We start from the raw sequence: 18554 nt of genomic DNA on the forward strand, positions 1-18554 counted from the left end.
TCTGAGAAAGTAAAGTATAAGAAAGAGGATGAGAAAGGTAATAGAGTGAATCCTAGTTCCTACTGTGGCACAGATATTTTCTCCTAGAGGAACTTTGTTGTTGCTGGAATAATCATCTAAATTTTATAGAGGCAAAGTGCAGAATATCTACATCTATATCTCGAAAGTTAGCACAAGTATGAATAGTGTGGGATTGGGAATCAATATCTCTTCATAGTTTAAGGGAATTAACATGGATGTAGTTTATACTTATTATGTAGTCATTTCAATTATGACCAACACTTCAAGACCCCATTTTTTTTTTTTTAGCAAAGATACCAAAGTGGTTTGTCATTCTCTTCTCCAATTCATTTTATTTTTTTCAATTTCAGGATTCAAATTTTTCATTCTAATTTTTATTATTAAAGCTTTTCATTTTCAAAATATGTGCATATTTTTCAACATTCATCCTTGCAAAACTTTGTATTCCAATTTTTTTTCTCCTTCCCTTCACCCCAACTCCTCCCCTAGAGACAAGTAATCCAATGTGTTAAATATGTACAATTCCTCTATACATATTTCCACAATTATCATGCTGTACAAGAAAAATAAGATCAAAAAGGAAAAAAATGAGAAAGAAAAATATATAAGCAAGTAACAAAAAGAGTGAAAATACTTGGTTGTGATCCACACTCAGTCCCCACAGTGCTCTCTCTGAATCTCTTCATGAACACCATTGCAACTGGTTTGAATCATCTCATTGTTCAAAAGAATCATGTCTATCAAAATTAATCATCTTATAATCTTGTTGTTACCATGTACAATCTCTTGGTTCTACTTACTTCATTTAACATCAGTTAATGTAAGTCTCTCCAGACCCCTCTGAAATTATCTTGTACAGCTCATTTTATAGAGGAAACTAAATCAAACAATATTGCCTTTCCTAGGTTACACTGTTAGTAAATACCTGAGGTCACATTTGAACTCAAAAAGATGAATCTTCCTGCTTTCAGATTCACAATTCTATTGATTGTACCACGTAGCTGTCTCTAGAATATACTAATCTTTTTTTAAAAAATCCCAGATAATATACATTTTTATAAAGACTATGCCTCTGGGTTCATTCTTGCTTCAAGAAGTTGTCAGTAAACTTCCCAGAAATAATCCAAAACATACAATGGCAGATACTATAAGGAAGCTTTCCTCCTGAGAAGCGGCAAGTAAAACACCAAGATAAACAGGTCAAAACATGGATCAGAAGATACTTTAGATTCTTTAATTCTGTTCAAATCAATTCAACTCAGATACTTCCTAGTTATCTATGTTCAAAGCACAGAAAATCAGTACACATTGAGCAAACATCCTTTCTGCCTTAAATAAATAACCTTCCTAAGACAAAGATAATATAATATTTGTTCTCTCAATTCAAAAACTCAATTTAAATACATTATGCATTTAAATACAACTTAATTTTACATTTACATGCAATTTAATTAAATTTAAATGAATATTAAATAGATATACAATAACTACCATGTACTAGATGCTGTTAATATGAAGATCAAAAAAAGCAGCCTTTGTTCTAAATGCATAAATAAGAGTGGAGGCTAATAAAAGTTGCAATATTAGAATGAAATAAGTACAAAGTAGAGATACAAACAAAATTCAATGAAAATTCTGATGAGAAAGGTGTCGTTTTCATATGGGAGGCACAGGGAAAACTTTGTGAAGGAAGTGGCACCTGAAATGGACACTGAAGAAACAGAAGGCTTCAGACTTGTGATACAAAACACAAATATACCAGGCATAAAGACTGAAAGAGAGTAGAACAAAAGAGAAGGAATGCTTTAAAGTGATTTGACAAAGCACAGGTGTAAAGGTGATATATCTGTTGTGCTATTCAATTTTTCCAATCATATCTGATGTTTTGGGGCTCCATTTGGGGTTTTCTTTGCAAAGATACTGGAGTGGTGTGCCATTTCCTTCTCCAGCTCATTTTACAGATGAAGAAACTGCGGCAAACAGGGCTAAATGACTTATATAGAGTCACACATCTAGTGTCTGAGGCCAGATTTCAGGACGATGAGCCTACCTGACTTCAAACCCACTGCTCTATCTACTCTGCCATCTAGCTTCCCTGTAAAGGGATATAATATCAAACAATACTAGAAGGACAGGTTAAAAATAGATTGTGAAAAACCTAAAAACTAGTCAGATAAGTTCAGTTTGTATTTTATCCTATAAGTCATAGGGATCCACTGGAAGTTTATGGGCAGGTCATTGATTTGATCAAACATCTGAATTAGAAAGTACATTACAGCAGAGAAATGTGAAGCCTATTTCTGTTGACAATTAGACTCAGGATATGAAGCCAGGGATATCATTCAGGAAATGCATGATTGGAAAAATAGGTGGGTATGATCAGAATGCAAGAGTGAAGATTAACAGATGGATGACCTGAACACTTTCTCCAATATACCAAGTCCATCATTTGTAGAAGACCTATGGAAGATCAAAGGGAAGAGTCATACAAGAGAAGGTATGGATAGGTAGTGAGCTCTATCCATAGCCAATTCTTTATTTGATGAAATGACAGGTGGACTCTTCTTTTTTCATACTTAATAACTAAGGTGTATTGCAATGTAATAGAAGGTGGCAGACTAAGCAGTTCTCAACTTCTGCACTACCTTGAATCAATAACAATGTGTTGAATGTTAGTTGTAGCAAGAAGATTGAAAATATCTGCACTTTTAATAGGAGACTTTCTGAAATGACAGATGAAGACTAAGTGACAAGCTCACTTCCACTCACTACCCTGATCCACATCCTGTGGGATTTATTGTCTAGAACACTATTTGGGACTTTGACTGAAGTAGATTCTAATGACATTTCCTCAAGCAGTGGCCCAAACTGAACCCTCACATTCATTCTTTCACAATGGGTAGAAGGTAGATGTAGAGAAGAGACTACAGCACATCAGGTAGGGGAAAGAGCACCAGGAGTACAGATTCAAACTTCTATGCCAAGGGCAGATTAGAGAATTTAAACCCAAGTACTATCATCCCAGTGAATTTTCCCATGCTAAACAAATTGAAAGTTGTCTCTCAACTCTCAACCTAAGAAGGGCTCTAGTTCACCCAACTTTGGTTGTCTGTACCAAAGACAGAGGTTGGAGAGGGGGGATGTGGGGCAAGTCAAAAAGAACTAATACTGATACAATCAAAATAGAAAAGGAGGGAAAGATGGCAATAAAACTGAGAGAGAAAGTTTGGGAATGAAGCAATCCCTCAAGAAAAACAAATAAAAAGCAACAGTTGGACTCATGAATAAGAATACAAACAAAAGCAGGCAAATGTCATAATTTAAGGGGGGAAAAAAAGTATCTTGCAATGGTAAATAGCCTTCCCAATTAAAAAAAGAAATCAAGACACATTCTTTGTGTGCATTGGGGGCGGGAGGATTGAGGAGAAGAAATCAGTTATAGCAAGACATTCTGGCACTGGTTAAAAAAAGAAATAAAAACAATAAAAGGATGTAAATATAAAAATAAGATAGATTTGGAGTGAAACCTGGAACTATCACAACAAGACAAATGAAAAAGTAGACATTAAAAGCACAAAATAGAGAAATTATCCCAGGCAAAAGAAAATACAGATTTAGAAGATAATTTATCAAATATGAGTTAAACAAACAAGGGCACTGTTAGATCTATACAATTTAGACCAAACAATCTTAAGGATAAGAAGTAAAATACTAATTTAAATGAAGTAGTTCTATCAGATTCAATGTTCTACCAGATACAATGTTCATTCTCTCTCTCTCTCTCTCCCCTCATTCCCGTCATGTTCTCAGATGAGAGAGTATGAAATGTAAAAAGGCTGAAAGTAGTTTGCTGCTCTCTCTTCTATACAGGATGGGTTGTTCTTCAACCAAAATTCTTTCCTCCAAGCTTTCAGCCAGCCAATCAAATTGAGAGTAGCTCATACACATATTCACAATGAAATAAAAGGCTATGTATAATATTGCAGGAAATAACACTCACAAGAAATTTACTCAGACCTCAAACTACACTGTAAAACAATAATGATAAAAATATTATGATTTTTAAAAATTGAAAAATAAATTGGAGTAAATCATATAAATATTAAGAAAAAGAAATTAGGTCAGCTAGTTGATGCAGTAGATAGAGCAGCAGCCCTGAATTCAGGAGGATCTGAGTTCAAATCTGACCTCAGACACTTAACACTTCCTGGCTGTGTGACCCTGGGCAAGTCACTTAACCCTAATTGCCTCAGCCAAAAAAAAAAAAAAAAAAGTATAACTTGTCTTGATCAACAACAGCAGAATCTCTGCTAAAATTCTTATGTCAAAATATGTAGGGATTTGACAAATATATGGAGAGGGTTTATCAATCAATTGGAAAATATTTTTTATCTATAAAACAGACTCATGTATTGTCACCTAGTTAACAAGGTAACAGACAATTTTATATTGGTTTCCATGAACAGAGTTACCCTCAATTTGATTGGCTGGCTGAAAGCTTGGAGGAAAGAATTTTGGTTGAAGGACAAACCATTCTGTATAAAAGAGAGAGCAGCAAACTACTTTCAGCCTTTTTACATTTCATACTCTCTCATCTGAGAACATGACGGGAGTGGGGGAAGAGGGAGGGAGGGAGAGAGGGAGGAAGGAAGAGAGAGAGGGAGGAAAGGAGGAAGGAAGAGAGAGAGAGAGAGAGAGAGAGAGAGAGAGAGAGAGAGAGAGAGAGAGAGAGAGAGAAAGAACACATTGTATACACCTTTTTTCTTCCTTCTCCCACCATGAAACTGGTGATGGCTTTCTTGGATGGGGCACAAGCACATGGCAATTAAATCAAATTGTCCCTATTATCTTATGGGCAGTGTTCATTGATAATATGTTCAATATTCAGCTTCCTGTGGAAAAAAGGGATATATCTAGATTTCAAGATTCCAACACTGTGGTCAGAGAAGGAAAATTGCCTGGGCAACCTCAGTCTGGGAAATTGCCTTGGCACTGATTGATCTCAAAATAAAGAATTTAGAGGCTTGATCTTTTTCTGGAGGGAAATTTCCTGACTATCCTGCTTCTGTGAGAAAGAAGAGATCACCCCTTGACTCCCTTATCAATAGATGACAGAACAGAACAATGAAAGAAGAAAATGACCTCAGCGAGCATGGGACCTGGATTATAGACAGACACTGTGGCATGTAAATTATATTAGACTGTTGGTTTATTTAAATGCTATTAGAGAGAGCTCAATATAGAAGAGGAGAGTGGTCAAAGAGAAAGGAATGTGGTATAAAAACACAAGACAAAAATAAAATTTCCAAAAAATAAAGGACACATTTTAAAAAAAATTAATGTATTATCTAGAAAGAAGATTGGACAGGTAAAAAGCTGAAGGCAGAATAATTCAAAAGTAATTATACAACCCAGTGAAACATAGCAAGAGCCTAAAGTAGGGAAAGATGGTTCAGAGGGGAGAAAAAATTTGGAAGTAAAATTAACAACTGATTCTATATGTGAGATAAAGAAAAATACTATTGTCATTTGGGGAAAAAATAATGGAAAGAGAGAAAGGAATTTAATTTTGGGAGTAATTTAATAGTTTAACTTTAAGCTTGCTTAATCTGAGGTAGAAGAAAACCATTCGAGCTTCTCGTAAGATGAGAACAGCATGAAGAGCTAGCAAAAGAAATAGAACAAAACATGGAAGGGAAGATAAGGAATAAGAAAAGAAGAGATAGCCAATAACATAAGATGTGTAAAAAGATTTATTAAGGGGGAGTGATGCATTGACTTTTGTAACCAACAGGTTACAGTGGGAGAGTAGGTACAATAGGGAAGAATTACCTGGACACCAGACTGGTTTCTCAAAGCAAAGGTCTTTATTGTTGTATAAAGTAGCATAGGATCAAGCAGCATCAGGGGACTGGTTAGTTTAAGGGGGGCATTCAAGGAACTACCAGGGAAATGTAGGGGTAAGAGGGAAGATGTTTACTCTATACTCACTGGTTAGACCCACTCCAGGGTAATTTTTACTTCTTAACTATTGGCCAAATTTTGAGAAAAACAAGAAATAGAAACATGAAACAGAACCCAAGCTTTCTAAAATCCTGTTTACTAATTTCCAAGCTCCTAGCACTTGGATGTGTGGTTAACCATGTCCTGTTATCATATCCCAAGCCCCCTATCCCTATCCTGGTGGACAACAACTTGTTTATTCCCCTGATCCTAACCTAATTTCAAGTTCATTAGAGATATTCCAGAGTACTATTTCAGTAGAATGGTGGGAAGTAACATATTGTGACAAGTAAAGGAATGAGGCGGGTGATGTAGTAAAGTGCTGGCCATCTGAATTCAAGAGAACTTGAGTTCAAATTTGGCCCCAGACATTAGCTGTGTAACCATGGGCAAGTGACTTAACCCTGTTTGTCTCAATTTCCTCATCTATAAAATGAGCTAGATAAGAAAATCACAAACCACTCTGGTTTCCTTTCCAAGAAGACTCCAAATGGGGTCATGAAGAACAATGCAGAGCTGAACTAAACAAGTAATGAATGAGTGATGAGGAAACAGAATTTGCAAATATATATTACTCTTTTCTGAAACTACATAGGAAAGGGATGGAAAAAGTTAAAGCAATTGCTTGAAGGGTGTGGAAAGGTCAAATAACATATTTTGTTGGTACTGGTGTTTTGTTTTGTTTTTAATTTTTTAAGGGTAGGAAAGACCTGATTTCATTTATAGACTGAGAAATATCCCATAGAGATGGAGAAATGAAACATATGAGAGAGGAAAGACTATTTAGAATGAGGTCATGAAACTAGAATGAGATATAAACAAATATAAAGATGCTTTTTATTTAACATTCGAAGGGAGGATCACATCATCTGCTTTTACTGGAGAGAAGCCGAGGACATTGAAAGCAGCCAAAGATGGAGAAGAGAAAGAATTCAAAATGGGTGATTTAATCTTAGAAAATAGGGAACAAAAATATCTACTAAAACATGCTTTTTTTTTAAAGGATGGAATTGATGGTTTGAAGAAAGAAGGGAAGTGGAAGCTTGAAAGTGTTACTGTGATAGAGATAATACAAAATAAAATGAATTCTATGTAGCAAAGCAGAACCTAGCTAAGGTTAGAGAGCTTACTATCTATATGGTGTATCTGACTGGTCTGAGCATTTGGGAGGTTCGGAATAAAATAAAGAAGGTGATAGTTTGAGTTTTCCAATATTGAAAGTTAATAGGGTTCTGGTAAGGGTATAAGCCTTAAGGATTCCAGATGTAGACCTTCCCAGATATGATTACATTACTTAAAATATATATCTGCAATCTACAACTATAATGATTATATAAGTATCTTTTTCCTGCATAAGCACATACTGCTCACGTGAGTGACCTTGCTTCTTCTGTGCAAGTGTATTTTTGGTAATGCTTTGTTTGGCAAGTAGCCAGCTTTGTCTATACTCAATAAATGTAGCCCACTTGGGGCAAGGAGAAGAGAGCTGGGGCAGGCAGAACTGATTGCTGAAGTCACTGCTAGAGCTGTCCTTTCCCCTGTACTGGGGTCTCTGATGATATTGCTTCTCATTGCCTCAGTTTTTTTTTTTTCACCACCTGGGATCAAAGGACAGTGACTGGAGAAGCTCTCGGTCTGCTAGTTGGCATAGTTGGCAGGGCCTCAAGAAGGCAAGTGTTCCCCACCTCCACCACTCAGTTCTTTTTGTGGATTAGGTCCCACATGCATGTGGTGCATAGGTACCCATGTACTATGTAAGTTCTGGACAGCACCCCAGTATTCCTGCTGGAAATTTTGGAGAGCAGAGAGGAAGAATTAGAAAGGGAGAAGTCCGTAACTGTGGCTGCAAAGGTAGGATAGCAGTTTCTATGCCTCCTAAAAGTGACAGCCTAGGACACTCTGAAATTCCCAAGCTATGCAGCCTGCAAAAGAGGGTGGAGTCCCTGAAGGAGTGCATATGGGCTTTGCAAGTTAAAATAGCCCAGAGTATGGACAGCTCCCATGGGAAAAAGGGAACATAAGGAATCCAGAAAATGAAGCATCATCAGGATATGGAACCTGGGGGAAATCCCCAAGGGCTTCCCCATGGAACTGACACACTAAGTGATACACTGGGTATAAGCCCGTATATCCAAGTGAATCTAGTGGATGTGGGGAAGCACTGGTAGAAACTGACTGAACTCTTGGTAGCATGGTTGCTGTGACTGAGGGACTTGGGGGTAGATGGCATCCTTTGCTCTGGGACAGAAATGAAGAAGCTGGACTCAGTAACAGCACAACCCTTGCTGAGGCTACTTTTAGCAATTCAGTCTTCACAGGACCAGTTTGTGTTTTCCCATGGGAAAGCAAGCAGTAGACATTTACAGCTCTACTGAGGGATGCTTACATAGTCTCATATGTCATGGCTTTATAGCCAAGCACCTGATGGGCTGATCCAGGGAATGTGAGCATGTTTTACTACACTAATGTTATGCTAAATTCTGATTCCTCGCCAGATTTACAGCTTGAAGCCTAAATGTGGTTATGCAATCATGTGGATGGACCATCAATACTACAAAAGTCCAGGGACCTGGATTGTCCCTCAAATTCATGGGAATTATTTGGTTTGGTAAGACACAAGTAGTAATTCCTCCAAATGAACTTATGAATTATCTCAGTAGATTCTCATTCATTCATGGTAATTTATTTCCAAACATGCATTTTTCTGTTGCTTATAAAGTCCTTTAAATGACAAAAAAGACTATTTATATGCTAGGTACCCCTGCTTAAAGATGTTCTAGCCTGAAATTCTTTTTCCCCCCTAAACTTTAAGGATTTTTTCCAGTTATAATTTTTTTACATTTCTTTTAAATTTTTTTGAGTTCTAGGGTTCTCTCCCTTATCCCTACCTACAATTAAGAAACCACACATGAAGTCACACATTTCCATAAAAGTCACGTTTGTGAAAGAAAACACAGCTTTCCCACCTTAATGAAAATAATCTTGAAAAAAAATTCAGTTAAAAAAAGGAGAGAGAATGCCTCAATCTTTATCAGACACAATCAGTTGTTTCTCTGGATATTGAGAGGATTTTTCACCATAAGCCTTTCAGAGTAATCATGGATGATTGTACTACTGAGAATATCAAAGTCATTTATACCAGGTCTTCCCAGAACATTGCTATTACTTTGTACCTAGTCCATTTCACTCTACTTGAGTTCATGGAAGACTTCTCTAGTTTTATCTTTTTTTCTGAGATCATGCTGCTCATTTCCCATAGAACAAAAATTCTCATCACAAATACATCCCGGAATTTATTGAGCCATTTCCTACATGGGCATTCCCTCAATTTCCAGTATTTTTGCCCTGAGAGTTGCTCTTTTTTTTCCACATTTTTTTTTTCCACATTTTTTTTTTTTTTAAATCTCTTCTGGCAATCATTACTAGTAGTGTTGTTAGGTAAGCACATGCATGAGTTTATAGACCTTTGGGCACAACTTATATCTTTTGATCATTTATCAATTGGGGCATGGCTCATTTTTTTAAATAAATTTGATAATTCCCTGTGTTTGAGAAATGAGACCTTATCAAAGAAACTTTAAAATTATTTTTACAGTTACTATTGCTAGTTGCATTTCCCCCCATTTATTTTCTCCTTTCTCTGTCCCTTCTCAAAATAAGTTTTTGGTTTGGTTGTTTTAGTACTGACTACCCCTTCCCCTAATATGCTCTCTTTTCTATCACCCTCCTTTCCTTCCATATCCCATTCTCCTATTTTCCTGCAGGGTAAGAGATTTTTATACCCATATTGAGTATGTATGTTATTTCCTCTTTGAGACAATTCTGATGAAAGATTCATTCATGTACCCACTCTTCACTCTCTTGTAAAGATGATATCCAGGCTCTTTTTTTGATCATGACTTTCAGGTAGACGAATTGATTTTTAAATATCTCTATATCTCTCCTGGATTTATTTTTCACGTCAGTTATTTTTCCAATGAGATATTTCACTTTTTTTTTTTTGGTTTTTCTTTATTGTACCTTGATTTCTCATGATGTCATTAAATTCCATTAGTTAAATTCTATTTTTAAGGATTTTCCTCAGTAAGCTTTTGTATCTCTTCTTTCCTAATTGGCCAATTTTGCTTTTTAAAGTATTCCTTTCCATTTCCTTTTGTGCCACTCTAAATTATTTTCCTAATTTTCCTCTCTCTCTCTCTCGATTTCCAAAATCCCTTTGAGCTCTTCTATGGCCAGAACCTCTTTTTTTTTGGGGGGGAAGGATGTTTTGGATGTAGGAGCTCTGACTTTGTCATCTTCTTTTGGATGTTTTGATCTTTTTGTTGTTTATTCATATTCTGGCTTTTAACTCTTTACTAGAAAAATGAGCAGACAAAAAAAATTCTGACCATTGAAAGTTATTATGTTAACAAGGAAGAAGATAGGACTCTTTTTCCAGGACATTCATTGTCCCAAGCTCCAGGGATTTTTTGCAGATGCTTCTAGGAATCTGATCACAAGCCTTCTCTTCTGCCCTGGAGCTGTTAGGTATGTTCCTGACCCATTGTAGCTGTATAATCTAGTGTCATCCTTGAAAAACTCTGATATTCCTGAATTCTAGCTTTATCAGGTATTGTTTTCACTTAACTAAACTATTGTAAATACTTTGTTAGTCAACCCAAGTCAAAACAAAAACAAAGAATCACAGGAAAAGCTCAAATTCCGTGTTATCTTTTCAAAATTAAATCACTAATAAGGAAAGGATGATTTCAGTTGGCCAATCTTTAGAGAGTTTGAATATCAAGTAAGAACCAATTCTGCAAGAATCTCTTTCTCTCCTCTACACAAGTAGCATGTATCTCATCTGCCTTATCTGTTATTTCCTTCTTCCCTGACAGCTCTTCTTTATCATTAAGTGTATACTCTCAATAAAGCTGGCTTGCCATACTGACTTGCTTTGTATTCCTTGTACTGTACTTCAGTGTCCCAAACTTATTAAATTTATAAGAAACTACATAAGGATATTCTAATCAATGCATGTCTGAAATATAAAATAAATCTTAATTTTCATGACTCCTGCCTCAAAAAAGCACTTAAATATTATCATTTAATGATAGCATTACAAGTGTTCAAAAATCTTTTAAGATAACTTGTCAATTCATATCTTTGGGCCATTTAATTATGGCAAAACAAAACAATTCTAAACTACCAAAATCAATTCTGAATAAAAATACATCCAAAAAAGGACTATTTGATCATTCCTATCCTTTTCGACCTCCCCAACTCATAAATGTTCTTCATAACAAATCCTTGCAACTAATTTATTCCCCCCCTCACAGCTCAGATAATTTTCTTTGTTCTTTTTCTTCAGTGGGTATGATATGAGTTATTGTATATTAATGATGTTTTAAAGGTATGAGAGAAATCATAGAAACAGAAGACATTGTACTGCTATTATTTACAAATACGCCTTTAAGGGGTTTCCTGCTGAAGAAGAAATAATCCAACATATACATATAAAACCTTTTTATTCATACCTTATTATTTTCCAATTATCTATGTAGCCTTATATCTAACATAAGGAAATATATTTTCACACTCTACCTCTATATTACTAATTGAACATTTAACCCTTTTGTACAATTTTATTATTTTCTGTTAATGCCTGGGAAGAAATGTTGTCAGTACTACTATAACCACCTTACCATCTTCCCTGCCATCTTCCACCCAATCCACCCAAAAAAACCAAAAAACAAATCCTACAGTTATAAGCCAGATAATTTAATGGGCATATCTTAAAGCAAACAGGTATACTGTAATATAGAGTGAAGACAGACTGCAAACTGAAAGTTCACAGGGAGATAATATATAAAAGAATTTAGAAGAAAGAGAAGATTCTATTTCTGTTTATAGTTAGTATCAATGTCCTGGTCCTTTCAGTGGAAGAATATGAAATTAGCAAGGATAAAATGAATATTTTAATTTATCTGTATTTCATTTTGTATCATAATGTCATCTATTACTTACTGGACATTCAATTGAAGTGCACCATCTGTCCTCAGCTGTTTTGGTTTATTTCATTTAAAATAACTTAATATTTCCTAGAGTTCTCTCTAAATGCAGAAACTAACATATGTGTTAGTACTTATAGAGTATATTCACGTACTTTGTATAATTGTGGGAACATGAAGGGAATATCAAGATAATCAAATATTTATTAAGCTTCTACTCACTCTGTATAAAACTGCTTGAGTCCCAGGGGGCTGTAAAAATACTGAAAAGAAACATTCACAATCTAAAAGTAGGGGTTAATTTGGTGCCCATGAACTTTAAAAAAGATTTAGAAAACTTAATTTCAATGTAATTGGTTGTCCTTGAAATCCTATGCATTTTGTGCATTTAAAAAACATTCTACTATTGTTCTATAAGAAACGATAAGCAGACTGATTTCAGAAAAGCCAATAGACTTGGTTGTAAAATATTCAAATCCAGAGAAAGAATTATGAAGACTGAATGTGGATCAAAGCACATTTTTTTCATCTTTTGTTTGTCTTTTCTTTTTCATGATTTTTCCCTTTTGTTTTTTCTTTCACAAGATGGCTAATATGGACATATGTTTTAAATGATTGTACATGTATAATACATATCAGATTGCTTATTGTCTTGCAGAGGGAGGAAGGAACAGAGGGAGCGAAAAAACTCAAAAATCTTATAAAAGTGAATCTTGAATAATTGTGTCATTATCAAAATCAACTAAGTCATAAAATTAAGACATATATATTAGCCAAAGATTCCCTTCATTCCCATGGAACAGAGATTTCTCAATTATAGACTTTGGGATTCTTTTCATTGTGCTTTGAAGTTTGCACTGAGATGCATGGTACTGCAGGATTTCTTTAGTGAGATCTAGATTTAATCAAGATATCAGTTTGACAAATCACATGGGAAATATCAATTACATGAAGAATTCAGATTAAGAACTATGAGATATGGTTGCATGAGCAGCCCATTAGATCCCTCTATCAGAGTATGTACATGAACATGCACACCTTCATGTTCCTGTATTTATGGAATTTTTAAAATGAGGAAACCTAAGTCCTGGTGAGGTAAAATAATTTGCCTAAGGTCCATAGGTATTATCAGAAACTACATTTAAACTTAGGTCTTACAATTCCATAGTTTGAGCTCTTTGTTGTAGATTCTAGCATATATGCAGTCTAGTAAAGTAAAAAGAACAGCATTTATCCATTCTCTGCTCTCTTCAACTCTAAGCATTGTCCTCTGTGTTATATATACTTATCTATTGAAATTGAAATTCTTTCGTTCAAGGCCCCACTGAGAAGTCATTTCCAAAAGTCATTCTCTGACACATTTGTTAATCATATCATATGTTCAAATCTTTTACATCAATAATGGTTTGAACCAGGGGTATGATGGTAAATTTTAAACAACTTTCCAGAAGAAAAATTACAACAGATTTTTAAGTTTAATGTAATGCATTATATTCATTTTTGTCTGACCTTCTGACTTTCTCTAGCCAATCAGCAAAACAGTAAATTAAGTCCTGATTTATAGAATTTGCTGACTACTGAGGCATAAAATATTTGCAATGGAAATTTAACAATTTGTTTGCAAAAGCCAATGTACTCATAACATTTTATATTTATTCTGTCAGATCACATCTGCTGCATTGGAGTAGTGCTCCAATTTTTTTGCTCACAACTATCATTTTTCATTTTTTAGTCTCAGTGATAAACAGAATGACTTGCACATAGTAGGTACTTAAGAAATACTTATTTCAATGTAGCCACATGAAAATAAAGTCCTAAAAGTTGATCTAATGACCAAAAATATGTTTTTTGTCCCAATATTATGATTCCATATGAAGAAGAGTTATGTATTTGTACCAATATGTAGATAACAATAAATGAATACAGGAGATGTCAGTTCAGGAGTAGAGATGTATCCTCACAATTAGAGATCTATGTTCAAATCTTGTTGCTAACATTTATTGTTCATGCACTCCCAGGCAAGTAATTTAACAACTCAGAACCTTCAGACAATTCCAAAAGGCTCTGAGGTTGCAGAAGTGCTGATGTGTACTAGTACAGAAAGTTTCTCACTGAGAATTATCTACACTAATGAATTTATATATATGCATGTACACACATATGTGTATATGATGTATATACATATTGTGCATATATATATTCAAACGTGTAGCATATTTTATATTGTGCATGTATTTAAAAGTACAAAATACTTATTGAACATTTAAAAACTTGAGCATCAAAAGCATAGGCATGAGGAGTAGATCTCATTGTTGATTCACTGTTGAAAGGAAGAGCTTTTAGAAAAAAGCTTCCTCCTCCAGTATAGGCTGAAATCTTGCATTCCATAGTCTTGAACTTCTGAGAGCACTGATTGAGGGTGACACAGTCACTATATGTCAGAAGGGGGGTGCCAATTATCTATTCATCCCACTATTATCATGCTACCTTTCACCAAAGTATACTGATCAGTGAGTTTTAAAAGAATTTCACATGGTACAAAACCCATCAAACTTACAGCTGTCAGGTCTCAATCTGCTGCAAAATTCCTGAGTGTAGCAAGAAAAAGATTTTAACATTTGGCAATATTTAACAAAATAAATACACAACATGCTATTTTGTCATTTTCTAAGTCAATGTTCTACCCATCCACAAGCACCTAATTTTTTTTCGGTTTCATACTATGCTCTAAAACGATTGGGACCGTGTGTCCTGTAATGCTATAGAGTAAGTTATGGTATAAGAGAAATCAACCAATCAATAAAAATTTATTAAATGCATACCATGTGGCAGTTAGTGTTCTAGTTATTAGAAACTATCTTCTACCCTAATGTATTTTAAGTCTAATACACTATCCAGTAGGCCATGCTGCCAGAATAGAAGCAGTTCGCCTTAAACCATAACATATGCTAGACTATTTGAGATAAAATGTTTTCATTGTTTTAGAGAAAGGCAAATTCTAAAGATTTATGGCTCTTTGTGGATATTTTTAATCTTTAGGCTTTCAAATACATTAATTCATAAATTCCATGAATGAGTCAACTTTTAAAAACTTTATATTTCTTTAGCTATATTAAGTTCAAATAAACATTTTTATGTATCTACTATATGAAAGAAACTATACTCAATAATAATGAAAAATGACAACCTCTGGCTCTCAGATGAAGATAATATAATAATGTTGGCTATTTTTCTCTTAATTTCTCAATTTCTTTTTTCTCATAGGCTATTCATCTACTCTAAATGGCACAATAATACACCTAACACTTTACTATGTTCATTCTAAGCCTTTGTCTTTTATCTTAAGAACTCTGATCCTTCCTTCTCATCTTAGCCCTTCATGCTGTTTCTAATTTGTTTCTGATTGAGACCATTTGGCACAAGTATTATCGGAGCAGCAGGTACCACAGTTAGGTTATTCATGACTATCACCCAGGATACTTCTTTATTCAGTTGTCTCAATCTCTATAACTATAATTACATGGCAAGCAAATTGCCCCTACTTTATAAAAGAATGAAAGCAAATGAGCGAACAATATGTTTGAAAGTCATTAGGATACCCAGATGTCTAGATTCCAAAATGCTTCTGAATAATACAATTATTGATGGTAATAACTAAAGAACAGCAAACTTTATAAAGGAAGGCATCATCATAATCATATAGCAGGTAACCAGAAAATAACACTTCCTTCATAAGCATTTTATCCAAGTTAGAAGGGATTTGTGAGAAACCTCTGGCTTAATATGTTTTCTCATGCACAGATATCCTCTACATTACTATTACATTATTATAGACTCACCTCAGCATTTACATGTAAATGCCAAGCATTTGTGATTTAGTTAGGACAGGGCAGTTGATGGCTGTTACACAATACTTGAGAACCCTATGGGAGCACATTGATTATGTTCATTGTATTTTTACTTTGTAAAATATTTCCCAATTACATTTTAATGTGGTTGAAGTCCACTTGAGAGTGTTGCCCACTGCATGGAGTATGTTTGATACTTCTGGTGTAGGCTATTGCTGATTAGAAATACTCTCTACCAAAACAGTCTAGAGACATAAGTTCCATAAATTTATTTGTGGCAAATAAGGGTTAAGTGATTTGCTCAGGGTCTTATAATTTAAGTCTCAAACATAGAAATCAAATCCTCCAGAATCTAAGCCTTAAACTCTAATGAAATAAATATGTAAAGGATTTTGCCAACTTTAAAGTGTTACACAAATGAGTGATAGTGGTGGTGATGGTAGTGGTATCCTATATCATCCTGCCTTTCTTTTGGCAAGGTAGATCAATTGGAAGAATGATGGATTGGAATTCAAATCATCTCGCTTCTACAGAGTTTTATATTGTCATTAAAAATAGTATAGGTGATAACCATCAAGACACCAGAACTGATGAACAAAAATAAATACCACATTGAAAAGTATTGTCTTAAAAGAGAAGCATTGTGCATCACTAAGTTCATAGAAGACCCAACTTTCAATGTAGGTTAAGTGTCATTATAATGAATTAATTTTATTCTGCATAATAATGCTATATTTGTTTCCTATAGATATAATCAGAGTGACTAGGCTTTGTCAATCTGTTCACATCTCCCTGAAGAGCAGGGGTTATAGGAAAGTTTGCTTGAATCTTTTTCTATTTTGCTATAAAGAACTGGTTATCTTACTTGCCCCTCATCTTTTGCAGTCTCCAAAACTCAAACTCCCTTTGAATGAATAGTCATATTTTATGCTCCTTACTTCTCCCAACATACCTCCTCCCACAGTGAAAAAAATCCCATTACTATGTCTTGCATTTGTGAATTATAAAGTTTAGACTCCTATCATAACAAGACAGCTCTTATACTTAAATGTTTCCAAAGAAAACAAATGATGCAAGAGCTTGGAGAAGTAAAGAAGTAGAGCTGAAGTACATTTAAAAATAACTCGTTTTCCCTCTTAGGAATCTTACTGCCATGGTCTGTGATCTCTGTACTCTTCATGACACCCAAAGGATCACTGGTGGGCCTAAGGCCTAAGAGAAGGAACAAAGAAAAAGGAAAAAATAAAAACAGTAAAGGGTGGATAAGGAAGAAAGGGAGAGAAAACAACTAGATGTAGCTAGCCAGATAATTCATTAAACAGCAGCATTTATTAAGCACTTACCATGTGCCAAGAAAAGTGCTTATGACTAAGGGTATAAAAATTATAAAAATTTAGAATTCCTGCCACGAAAGAGTTTACATTATAAGATTACATATAAAAATGAGAACATGCAAGATGCAGAGTAAAGGCAGAGTAGTGGGGGGGTAGGGGCGGTAAAAGCTCCCCACACTGAGAACTGCCCTTGAGATTAGACTTAAAGAAACCCAGGTATTCTAAAAGAGGGAAGCTGGGAGGGACAGAAATGAAAACACAATTCAAAGGGAGCCTTTGCTGTTTAATACAGTCTTATTGTGTTCTAAGCAGAATTATATCGTCAGCTACTTATTGAGTATATAAAAAGACAACACATTTTGTTTCACCTTCTGCATCCCTAATCCTAGTTTTCCCTATCTGCAAAATAAGTAGGGTTGGAATAGACACATCCATGACCTTTTATTCAGCTCTCAGATCCTACTACTACTATGCTTACCCTACATGAGACAGAAAAGTAATATTGTTTTTAAATCATCTTTTTAACAAAGTTTCAATACTGGAAACTAGTTTTCATCCCATTTTGTGAACCATATGACAAGATTTAAGTTGCATTAAAATGCCTTGATATAATTTTTTTACTCTATTTCCTTTTTGTTCCTTGGTAAGACAGATTAAATTCTTATTGCTTTTCAAGTTCCTAAAAATATATATATGGCTTTGGAAAGGTGAAAGACTTCCACTTTTACCCTGTTTTTGTTAATTTTTGTCGTCTGATTCTCTATGACCTCATTTAGGATTCTCTTGGCAAAGATACTGAAGAGGTTTGACATTTCCTTCTCCAGTTCATTTTACAGATAAGAAACTAAAGGAAATAGTTGAGTGACTTGCCCAGAGTCATATAGCTAGTGTCTTGGAGCCAGATTTGAACATATCTTCCTGACTCCAAGACTATCCGCACATACTGCCCATTGTTATTTGTCTCTAAAACAAATGAGGCTCTGACAAATATTGGTATATTCAGTATTTTATTCATGGATTAACAAAATATAGGAAAGGAATGTTTTAAGAGAAATTATCTTTTCCTCATTGTAGGTATAGTTTCAGATTAGGAACCTCTGACATTTTGTCCAACAATATCAAGTGAGGAAATATTTGCTCTCTGACAGAATCAATATTTTTCTTAAAATACTTTGTCATTTTGTAGATGTAGTTTGCCTGAAATATTTTACTTGACTATAGCCTTATCAAGGGTTTTTTCTTAAGGTTAATTAAATGACGTACATCAAAATTTCATTGGTCAAAACAGAAAATTATAATTCCTTCAACTTAACTATGCTAAAAATAGAAAACATAACAAAAGAAAAACTGAATTTTAG

The 18554-nt window shown here is 34.6% G+C and overlaps 1 protein-coding gene across 13 annotated transcripts in view; it reads right to left on the reverse strand.

Annotated features, from left to right (window-relative positions):
• CADPS2 (calcium dependent secretion activator 2) overlaps positions 1-18554 on the reverse strand; it is a 678697-nt gene that overhangs the window by 429019 nt on the left and 231124 nt on the right. The window lies entirely within an intron of this gene.

The sequence above is a fragment of the Sarcophilus harrisii genome, chromosome 5 (assembly GCF_902635505.1).
Source record: "Sarcophilus harrisii chromosome 5, mSarHar1.11, whole genome shotgun sequence".
NCBI classification, from domain to species: domain Eukaryota; kingdom Metazoa; phylum Chordata; class Mammalia; order Dasyuromorphia; family Dasyuridae; genus Sarcophilus; species Sarcophilus harrisii.